General features: G+C 41.3%; 1 long non-coding RNA gene across 1 annotated transcript; it reads right to left on the bottom strand.

The window, feature by feature from the left end:
• Positions 1-2,118: 2,118 nt before the first annotated feature.
• Positions 2,119-10,797, bottom strand: LOC116562101. The gene is made up of 2 exons (XR_004273767.1): positions 10,043-10,797; positions 2,119-2,835 (listed from the first exon to the last, which is right to left on the bottom strand). It is a non-coding gene; the product is annotated as an uncharacterized LOC116562101 (long non-coding RNA).
• Positions 10,798-11,239: the final 442 nt, after the last annotated feature.

Here is an 11,239-nt window from a genome sequence, read left to right as displayed (position 1 = left end):
GTGTTACAGACAGGAAAATGTCCCCCCCACACACACACAGTGCACAGCGCATGTCACACCCTGTTACAGACAGGGAAATGCCTTGCCCCCCCACACACACAGTGCACAGTGCATGCCACATGTTCTGTTACACCTGTTGTATGTTACATACTTTATGCTACACACTATGTGATACAGGATATTTTTGAAACTGGATAATTCCGTTTTCCGCGCACAGGATGAACAACAGGAGTGTGGCTCACGTGCTGGGCCACCCTGCAGCTCACAACCCTAGCAGGAGCATGCAGAGCGTCAGGAGTAGGCAGAGGGCAGGAGCACGAAGTGGGCGGGAACAGGTAGGGGGCAAGTGCAGAGGCCAGGGCTGGGGCTTTGGGCTCTTGGCCCTGTGACAGCCTCTAGAGGTGAGTGCCTGCAACTCCCGTGTCACAGAGCTTTCTCAGCTTGGCTGCCTGCAGACTGCATGAGTGTGAACCAGCTCAAGGGACCTTCTGCCGTATCACAAGGGCAGAGGGCCAATGTTACAGCCTTCTATATCCCAAGCTCTTGTCCAGTGTCCTGGAAGAATCAAACCACAAGAGGGCTCGAAGGATGAGTGCAAGGTTTGATTGAGTATTGAAGGCGGCTCTCAGCAGATGGGGTGGGGGGGGTGCTGGAAGGTGGAACGGTGGGGAGATAAGCTTCCCCTGGAGTTTGGCTGTTGTCAGGGAACTCCTCTTGCTGTTCAGGTGTCTCTTCCCTCCTTCCCTGCGGGCCACAGTGTTGCTGTCAGCCGCTCTCCACCGCTCTCCACTACTTTCCGCCACACTCTCGACATCCAGCAGTTTGTGTTCCCGGCTAAGATCTCGGGTTTATATGGACACAGGATGGGGAGGATGGTGGGCCACAGGGGTCTTGGAAATGCAACATCGCAGTGGGCAAACAGGAGCACCTGCTCTCACTTAGGTCCGAGGGCACAGGCCCGAGGCTGGAGCCCTCACAGGACTTTACCCGTCTCCATCCAGCCCTTTCCTGCTTCTCCCTGTCACTGTGACCTACGTGGTGCACTGTTCCCTTATTATATGTTGCTTATATTATTCATATTCTGCTTATGTTTCCCAACTTTAATTCTTACACACAAACCTATGATGCACATAATCCAAAATCAAGTTTATCACTTAACCATTATCTTGAAGATTATGCCTTACTAGTATAGACTTTATCGTTCTTTTGAAAAGAAATGTGATTTTCCATTGAGTGGATACAGCATTGTGTATTTAAGCAATGCCTTATTGAATTACTCATAAGGCATTTCATTGTTTTTTAATAGATCAATGTATATACTCTATACATATGTGATTACATATATCTAATAAAGTTTAAGATATTGAATTATCAGGTCAAAAGAGTGAGCATTTTATCTTTGGTGTCTCATTTTCAATTGCTTTTCACAAATGCTAAGCTGGTTTGCAGTTCTACTGGCAGTGTGGAAGACAGCATATATCTTTCCACACTCTTAATAATCCAACTATTCCTAGTCTAAGATGCAGAAATCAAAAATCATAAATCACGATTTCAATCTTTTTCTTACTTTTAATTAAATTTAGCATCCCTTAGCGCATTTGTACTCTCTTTATTGTCTTATCTTTCAGCCATTTTTTTCAGTTGGATTATTGGTATTTTATTACTGAATTTTAGAATCCATTTAAACATTTAAAAATGTGCTTTATGGTAGCAATAAGTTTTATGGTTTGTCTATTTCCCTGTAACCATGCCACTTTAAATATATTAATCAAATTATAAATTCTAATTTTTCTACTTATTAATATTTGGATGCATTCCTCATCCTGAAACCACAAGAAAATGTCTTCAAATTTTTTTGGTGCTTATATAGTTTTAGTTTTTACATTTAAATCTTTGATTTAAAAAGTTTATTATGGCATAAACTGTGAGAAAAGGATTTAAGTAATATTTTGTTAAACCCACAACCATATTCTTTGCTGCAGATTACAGGTCTTCTTAATACCATGCTTCTCCTTTACTTAGGAATTCCAGCTCTGAAGTACTATTTTCCTCATCCCCGCCCAGTGCTAACATTTGTGTTACTCAACTGCAAGAAGCACTGAGAATTAAACAGAAACCTTTTGAAAGCTGGAGCCATTTATTTTGCTATTTACACATTTTTATAGATGATTTAGTTAGGTAGGATTGTTTCTAAGTTTTACGTAAAAATTTTGAAAAGTAATTAAATTAAAATGTTGTTCTCCCTAACCCTCATTTTCCATGGAAAGGATCACTGCTCCTTGAAAAAATGGCTGGTTCTATTTCTGGTGAAGACAGGCACAAAGTGGGCATAACATCTTGTTAGACCAGGAAAAAGCAAAACAAAACGAAAAACCCTCAAGGTCAACTCTTGCTTCAAAGCCACAGGATATGTCTGAGAATAGTCAAAGCAGCAGAAGGAAACTAGCAAGTCCCACGAGGGGTAACACAAACGGTGCTTTCCATTCTCACAACGGATAATGGAGAAGAGCAGGAACGAGCTGCGACACACATCGGTGCAGTTTGATCTCACACAGGTGATACTGAGCAGGGACGCCAGACTCGAGGCTGAACACTGTGCGGCCCCATTTGTGTCAACCAAACAGGCAGAACTAACCCCTGCCGTGCCACGGGCGGGCGGCAGGAGCAGCAGGAAGGGTGTCCTCGCTGGGGGCCCGCTCCTGGCCCACGAGTGTGCTCAGTTTGCAAAAACCCATGGAGCTGGAAACTTGTGATGCGGGCACCTTTCTGTGTGACTTTTTTCTTTCATCAAAGCTTTCTCGAAAAACACTCAGGATACAACATGAACAGCTTCCCCTGGAAAAGAATGGGAATGTTCCAACATCAAGAATGATAATAACCTTGAGGGACTCTAAACACATCTACGGTATAAAATCCCATGAATTATTAAAAATTCTCAACAACACCTAAAATCAAAGGAATCTGTGATCACTTCTGGGAGATACCAGAGAAACAAGTAATTCTGAAAATGGAAAGAAAAGAGCACTGATCCTGCCTTTTGTATAAAAACTGTCTCCTGACCCCATGATCCACCTGCCTCAGCCTCCCAAAGTGCTGGGATTACAGGCATGAGCCACCGCACCCGGCCTTAACATGTATTTTAAATTCATTAGAATGATTATAGAAATGTGTGAGGAGTGGCCGAATATTTGATGATATTAAGCAATTACTGTGGATTAATTTCAAGTTTGATAATAAATTGTCAGTATTTTTAAAGGTGTTGAAATGTCCTTTAAAGATACATGTAGAAATATGTGGAGAAATATACCATGGAATTACTAGCACAATGGCATTGAGGAAACACACAAGGATATTCACTGGCACATAATCTGATCAGATGAAAATGTGGAAAAATATAAGTATCCAGATAGTACAAAATGGAGGAAAGAATTTGAACAGTGATAGAAAGAGGAACAGACCTAGGCCAAGGCATTGGATGTGTTCATCTTGGGGAAGGCGAGAGGGCGAGAAGCAGAGGAAATCAGATGGGCTCTGAGCTGCTCAGTGCTCAAGACAGATCAGAGATAAATTAGAGTTCATTATGCCATAAGCTCCCCTGGGTATATATTTGAAATTTTCCATAATAAAGAGTTATATAAAAGTGTAAGAATAATTTTTTTCAAAGAAAGATTACAAGCTCCAATCTGTCATGTGAAACAATTGAAAAAAATCAAAACGACCATTTCAACCCGAAGTGAATCTGACCCCCAGGAAAAGGGTCAGTGTCTACAAGCAATGTGAGGACACAAGTCAGCAACAAAACAAGATGCTGCTAAATTGAAGGGCTTTTTTTGGTAAAAATATATAAAAATTTTGTTTTTAAAAGACAAAACAAAACAGTAATCATAGCTCAACTTTATTTATGAACATAGATACAAAAAGCTTAAATAAAATAAGTCATACGTAGCTATGTACAAAGAAACATAAATCCATCTTTAATTAATGCTTATCTCAGGAATACAAAGTTTATTCAAGAGCTAAACAACCTATCATTTACCTTCTTCATTACCTTAACAAACTGAAAGGGTAAAAAATAAAAGCCATTTCAACAGAAGAAAAAAATTGATACCATTCAGCCAATCAATTATAATATGAATATTTATAAACTAATAATAGAAGAGACTTCTCAAATTTGATTTTTTTTAAAAAGTATCTACCACAAGCCTATATCCGTCCTTTAATAGTAAGAAATTGGCTGCATTTCCACTTAAGGCAACACTAAAAATGTAAGTATTTTCATGAATTTCACCATTTTACTGGAAGTATTAGCAAGCGAAGTGCCGCAAGTCAATGAGAATATGGGAAATGCGCATTGTGAACACAGTGGTCTCTAAATAGAAAAAAACAAGTTAAAAATACACTGTAGAAATTGCATATCTAGCTAAATTTTAGTTTGGGAAGTTATTTGCAATGTGTAGTACAGCAGTAGTATCAGGATTACATAAAGCCCAAATAAAACAATGAGAAAATAAAAGGAAACAGTAAGAGCGGATAATCACCCAGGAGAAAATCACCAACAAGACAATGAATGTGAAAACAATCAGCACTCCTGTTAACTAAGAAAACAGACATCAAAGATGGAATTTCATAGTTACTCGCTTTACAAAAAGTGACAGATATGAACAAGTAAGTTATCATGGATGTAGAGAAAAGGAGCCTTTATAAACAAGGTGTTGGCATGGACATTTATACAACCAGGCTGAAGAACCAATTTACAGTGTCGATTAAAATTTCAGTGTGCATCTGCTCTAACATAGCAATTCCAGCTTTAAGAAGATATCTTAGAGTAACGCCGATATATTTACATAAGGAAATACATTCAGAATGTTCACTACAGCATTACTTGTTAAGGTGGAAAACTAGAAAAAAAATCCGCATATCCAAATAGTAAGAAATGGACAAGCTGTTTTCTGAGAAGCATGATAAGCCATCGGGGCAGATCTGACCATTATGCACAAATATTTGTGCTTTGAAATGATTAGAAAATTGATAAGCCCTTAGGCAAATCAGTTAAGAAACCCAAATTTCCAAATGTCATTATGTAAAAGGAGACACCACTAGAGATCCTAGAAACATTAAAATCATAAGGAGTGTGATAAACAGCACTAGATGAAATCATCAGTCATTAAAAATATAATTTACGAAGGTGATGGACAAAAAATATAAGTATAGCCTGAAATTTGAATTTGTTAATTAAAACCTTCCTACAAAGCAAACTCCATCCAGATGGCTGTGAGTTCTGATTTCTAGAGCCCTTCAGTAAGAAGAGCTGGAAATGCCTGTTGCAGGTTGTCTATCTGAGGACAGGGATCAACACCACTGTGGAGCGCACCTGCGCCTCGTGATAAACTCACATGATGAGGACCTGTGGCCCTGTGCAGCATGGATCTTGTTCAACACAAGCTCAGGGTGACAGGACATGTGGGAAGATATCTGACAGTCAGTAAAACTCTGCAAATCCTGTGCTGAGATGTTTACAGAACAGTGTATAGTTTATGACTGGAAAGGTAAGAGAAAGAACATTTAAGGGGAACCCACTCCCTGGCACTGCCATAGCAACTTACGGTGCTCTTCCTGCATATGTTTCACATGTGGTCAGATCAGCATTTTTTTTTTTTTTTTTTTTGAGACAGAGTCTTGCTCTGTCACCAAGGCTGGAGTGCAGTGGCACAATCTCAGCTTGCTGCAACCACTGCCTCCTGGGCTCAGGCTATTTTCCTGCCTCTGTCTCCCAAGTAGGTGAGACTACAGGTATATGCCACTATGCCTGGCTAATTTTTTTGTAACAGTAGAGACTTGTTTTCACCATGTTAGCCAGGATGGTCTCAAACTCCTGACATCAGGCAATCCATCTGCCTCAGCATCCCAAAGTGCTGGGATTACAGGCATGAGCCACCACACCCAGCCAAGTGGTTGTTTTTTTTTTTTTTTTTTTTTGGCGGACATACTAGATTTTTATTGCTGCATAACACATTACCAAAAACTTTGAAGCTCAACATAACACTTCTATTATTTCAATTTCTGTAGGTCAAAAGTCGAGTTCATCTTAGCTGTGTCCTGTGCTCAGGGTTGGCCAAGGCTGTGGGCTCATCAGATGCTGAACCGGGGAAGGGAAAGGTCTGCTTCCAAGCTCCTTCCTGTTGTTGGCTGAATTCATATCCTTGTAGTTGGAGGACTGAGGGTCTGCTCTGCTGTGGATGTCAGCTGAGGACTCCTCTCAGCTGGCAAATACAGGTCCCCTGCAGGTCCTTGCCACTGGCCCCTCCAGAGGCCTCTCATGATGAGGCAACTCGCTTCTTCAAGGCAGCAATTGAAAGAGTCTTTCTGGTTAATGCGAGCAAGACAGAACTATAATGAATAATGTAATGATGAGAGCCACTCCCATCACTGCTGCCATTTTATTTTGGTTAGAAACAAGTTATTGGTCCCAACCACACTCAAAGGAAGGGATTATACAGTCATGAAAATGTGACCAGGGTCTGATCTGTCTACTGCATAAATCTCATTTTGAAGAACATCATGAGCCCTAAGGATCACCTGCAGCCTCACCAACGCTGTACCCGAGTCACCTGCAGCCTCACCAACGCTATACCCGTGAGTTACCTGCAGCCTCACCAATGCTGTGCCCGAGTCACCTGCAGCCTCACGTCCCCAACGCTATGCCTGTGAATCAAGGGCTCCACTGTGACATACCCTTTTATTTGTCCTCTTTTCTTGTCCTTTTTATTTTTGTTTTATTTCAGCATAAATTAGTGAATTTTTATCATGCATTTTGTCCTTTTATTGACTTTCTGACTGCATTTTTTTCAGTGTTTCCTCTTGCCATTTTTATTTTTATGGTCTACTCTGATATAATATTGTATGACTTCATCTACAGTAAAATTACCTCATGTTACTGTAAATCTACTTGTCTTCCCTGCTATCTGCAAGTGTTGCCTCATATTTAAATTGTTATAAAACACATTATCTTTTCTACTTTTGTTTGAAATAACCAATTAATTTTGACGAATTTAACCAAAGAAGGAAAATAATTGTTTTTATTTATTTTCATATATACTATCTCTAGTATTCTTCATTATCTTATGACACTGTTTTTCACCTGGTGTAATTTCTCTTCAGCCTGAAGAATCTTCAGCATTTTTTGAAGTATGGATCTGCTGGCAAACAAACTCATCCAGCTTTAATTCAGCTTAAAATGTTTTTATTTGCCCTTCATCTTTGAAAGATAATTTTTTTAAGTTTGTCAGTTGAAAATCTTTTTGTTTTTGGTGACATTTTCTTCTGGATTGCATTACTTCTGTGGCAAAGCATCATTAGTCTGTTGTATCATTGTTGCCCAGTGGGTAACAAATCGCCTTCTTATCAGGCTGCTCCTGAGTTTCAGCCTCTGGCTCTGAGGGCGTGCTGTGCTTCCAGGGGCTGAGATTCACTGTTTCTGATCAAATTAGGTATTTTCTACATCTATTTCAGCCCTTTTGATTTTTATCCTTTCCTCTGGGGCTCACGCTGCCCGTGTGTTCCAGCTTTCGATTCTGCTCCTTGCACAGCTGACATGGCGTTGCTCTTTATCTTTTTTTCATGTTTTCCTCTGTGCTATGCTTGAATTAGAATGTTTACTGACATCCTTTGGTTTTTAATCAATCCAACTGCATGCATGTTAGACATTTTATTAGGTCCAGTATCCCTTTCATATCGGGGTTGCATTTTTTGGCTCTCTGTTCTTCAGCTTAAATATTTTCTAATGACATAAGTTTTAGTGCACTGATTCTCCTTTACTCTGCTCACTCCGGTGTTTACATCCTGTGAGCTCTTCATCACAGCGATTGTCTCCTCAATTCTAGAATTTCTATTTGCTTCTTTTATATGGATTCCATCATTGTGGTAAAATTATCCATGGTGTTATCCTATTTCGTGTACGTATAAAGCTGCATTTAAATGACCAATGTTAATGCCAATAACTGGGCCATATGTTACAGCCAAAGTGGAGATTTCAGTTACCTGGAGGCTGGCGTGTGACTTGTAGGAAGCTCTGACTATCCTGCTCCTCCCGCCAGGCACAAGGCTTCCAGGGTCTCCTGAAGGAGCTTAGGGGATCCCTGGGGCTCCTCACTCTTCAGAAATCCTGGTCTCAATTCTACCTCCAGCACTGCCCAGAAGCCAGCCTGATTTACAGCTCTGTTCTCTTTGGTTTCTTAGCTTCTTGACTCACAGAGCTTACACATTTTTTAAATGCCTCAGTAGAAAGACAACACTGATAAGACCATCACTTTTCTGAGTTGTATTGTCTCAAGATCTTAAAGCATGAGACCTGCCTTCCTTGCAAATGCACGGCTTTTCTCCCCGATTTCATCTAAATGTTTTAGTTGTCTTGGCAAAGTCTGGTGTTCCTGCAGACATTCCACAGTCAGTGGGATGGGAATTTCCTGGGTTCGTGTGGAGAAAGGAGGACTTGACAAGGGGAATCTAAGCCCAGAGGCAGGAGGTGATGATGAGTTCAGCTTTAACACATCTCGGTGGCATCCCAGTGAATATAACATTCAGAGAGTCACACGTGGAACCCAGACACCGTCTTTACTGTAATAATCTGAGGTGTTTTTTTCTCTTGTAATTTGAATTATTTTATTATCTTTATTATGTAAAATATTCTAGATTTTTGTTCAAAGTGTGTGACCATTTTATAGGCTCCCATCGTCATTTCTAATTAAAAGAATATTTTAACCTATTATGTGAACTATATTGATGAGTAAATTCTCAAACACCAAATGCAATGAGATTAAAAATTAAACATTTATACATATGGTTTCTTGAAATAAATAATGTACACATTTGGCTTTTTATGTTTAAAGAATGTTCATTTCTAACGTGGATTTCCAAACTTTTGTTTATCATGTTATTAGGATTAAATTATTATAACTGGAAGTATCCCATCATTCATTTCAACCCTCTTTGAAGCATGTCATGGCTCAGTAATGTCTCTGTCAAAGAGTTGGCTGGAGGAGAGAAGAAATACCAATTTTCTATTTCAAGTATTGACTTCAAGGCTAAATCACTGATTCAGCTCAGGCAGGTGGTGTTTAGATCTTGAACAAAAGGGATTCTTCATGCCCAAAGCTGGGACTGTCTTTAACAGCCTGCTCTCAATTTTCCTATGGCAATATGGCCCAAAATTTGGACCTCAAACCTTGATGCATGCGTTAATTTTCCTGTTCTAATTAAACATAACCTTTAATTATATGAGTCAAGGTCTCATTTTTGTCTATTGTTTTAATTCTTTGGTTGAAGTCAATTACTGGGATCTGTCCTAGAATTAGTGGATGTCATAGATTGCAAGAGCCTAGAGGAAACTTAGGAATGATTGACTGCCTCCTTTTCAGGCGGAAAAACTGAACTTTAGAGAAGTGTGTGACCTTCTCGTGGCCAAGACAGAGCAGAAACCTGGCCTCTGGGATACACATGGCAAGGAAGAGGGTGCAGTCAGCTGCAGACTTGGCCCAGGTGTGTGGGCTGCACCCCGCCTGCCTGTCCATGTCATTCTCGGTTTGCTGTCAAGCGGGCAGGCACCAAGCACAGGAGATGCGTGCCCAGCCTAGGGCTTACAGAAAGCTGGGCCAGCCAGACAGCTGCTCCAGGGTGGCTGGATTGGAGAACTGGACTCGGATATCCACACACATAATTAAGAGCTCCCTTGAGGTACAGTTAGGAGAGTGGAAAGCAAAGAAGAGAAGGACAAGGCCATGAGGCCAGGACATGGAGCCTCCCGTTGCCATTGCCAAAAGACAAAATTACAACAAGTTCAGATCAAAGATCTTGATTAGTATTGAGAATGCACATTCCACTGAGCCAAGTGAAGGAGGCTGTGATTTCATAGACAGAAGAGGAGGCGGGAAACACAACATAGGGGGTAAAAGAGACAAGCAGTAGAGCAGACGACCGTCTCCAGTGAAAGACCCCGGTGGGTCTGGTCACTTTTCCCGTAAAGGTTGAAGCAGAGCAACCTCCTTACCATGCCAGCTAGGACCAGCCTGTTTGGAGATTCGGCTTCTGTGGGCTTTCTCCTGATGTCTCTGGCAGTCACATAAAGATCCTGGCTCCTCCTCAGTGGTGTGAGACCTCCGGTCTGGTCTGGTTGGCTGGACCCTGTGCAGCAGCTGGGTCCAAACTGCCGCCTCCTACAGAGTTCCCTTAGCTCCATATCAAAGGGCAGAGATGCCGGGGCCCTGGGGATTCTCCACTCGAGGTTGACCTTCCCTGCATAAGGAAGGGATATTGGGCAAGGCAGGAGGATTATTTGACAGACTGTTGGTGCAGACGAGGACGTTCACAGAGGCAGATACATGGCATTCGACCTTGTGTCTGTGCTCCTGTCCCATACACAAACGCAGCCAGAACTCCTCCCAGACATTGCCACACCTGTAAGTAGTCAGACTGTGCACTGCTCCACCTTGGAGCATTGTTGTCCAAACTGAAATGTGGCTTTTCTTGTTATTGTAATATTAGCCCAAGGACGAAGCCCTACCGTGGAAAGAACCCAGGGAAGGACCTGTGCACCACACACCCTCTGCCACAGGGGAAATATCTGCTGGGTGTGCTGCAGACTTAAGAGGGATGACACAGTTTTGTGGGGACGAAAACCTCATTTTTCATAAACACACACACACATACACACGATGCACATCCATGCACACACATAAGCAGAAAACACACAAATGTACACATGTGCACACACCTACATGATGCACACATGCACACGTGATGCATTCATGCATGCACACACACAAGACACACAGGCACACACATAAATGACACACAACATGCATTCATGCATACACGCATGAAAGACACACAGCACAGACATAAATGACACACATAAGATGCACATTCATGCATACACACATGAAAGACACAAACATGCACACAGCACACACGTAAATGACACACACAACATGCACATTCATGCATACACATGCAAGACACACAGCACACACATAAATGACACACAACATGCACATTCATGCATACACACATGAAAGACACAAACATGCACACGGCACACACATAAATGACACACAACATGCACATTCATGCATACACACACATGCAAGACACACACAGCACACACATAAATGACACACAACATGCACATTCATGCATACACACATGAAAGACACACATGCATACTTTCATGACACATGCACTCACG

The sequence above is a fragment of the Sapajus apella genome, unplaced genomic scaffold (assembly GCF_009761245.1).
Source record: "Sapajus apella isolate SASKATOON/1434 unplaced genomic scaffold, GSC_monkey_1.0 scaffold31, whole genome shotgun sequence".
In the NCBI taxonomy this organism is placed as follows: domain Eukaryota; kingdom Metazoa; phylum Chordata; class Mammalia; order Primates; family Cebidae; genus Sapajus; species Sapajus apella.
This window is presented reverse-complemented; position numbering and strand designations above follow the sequence as displayed.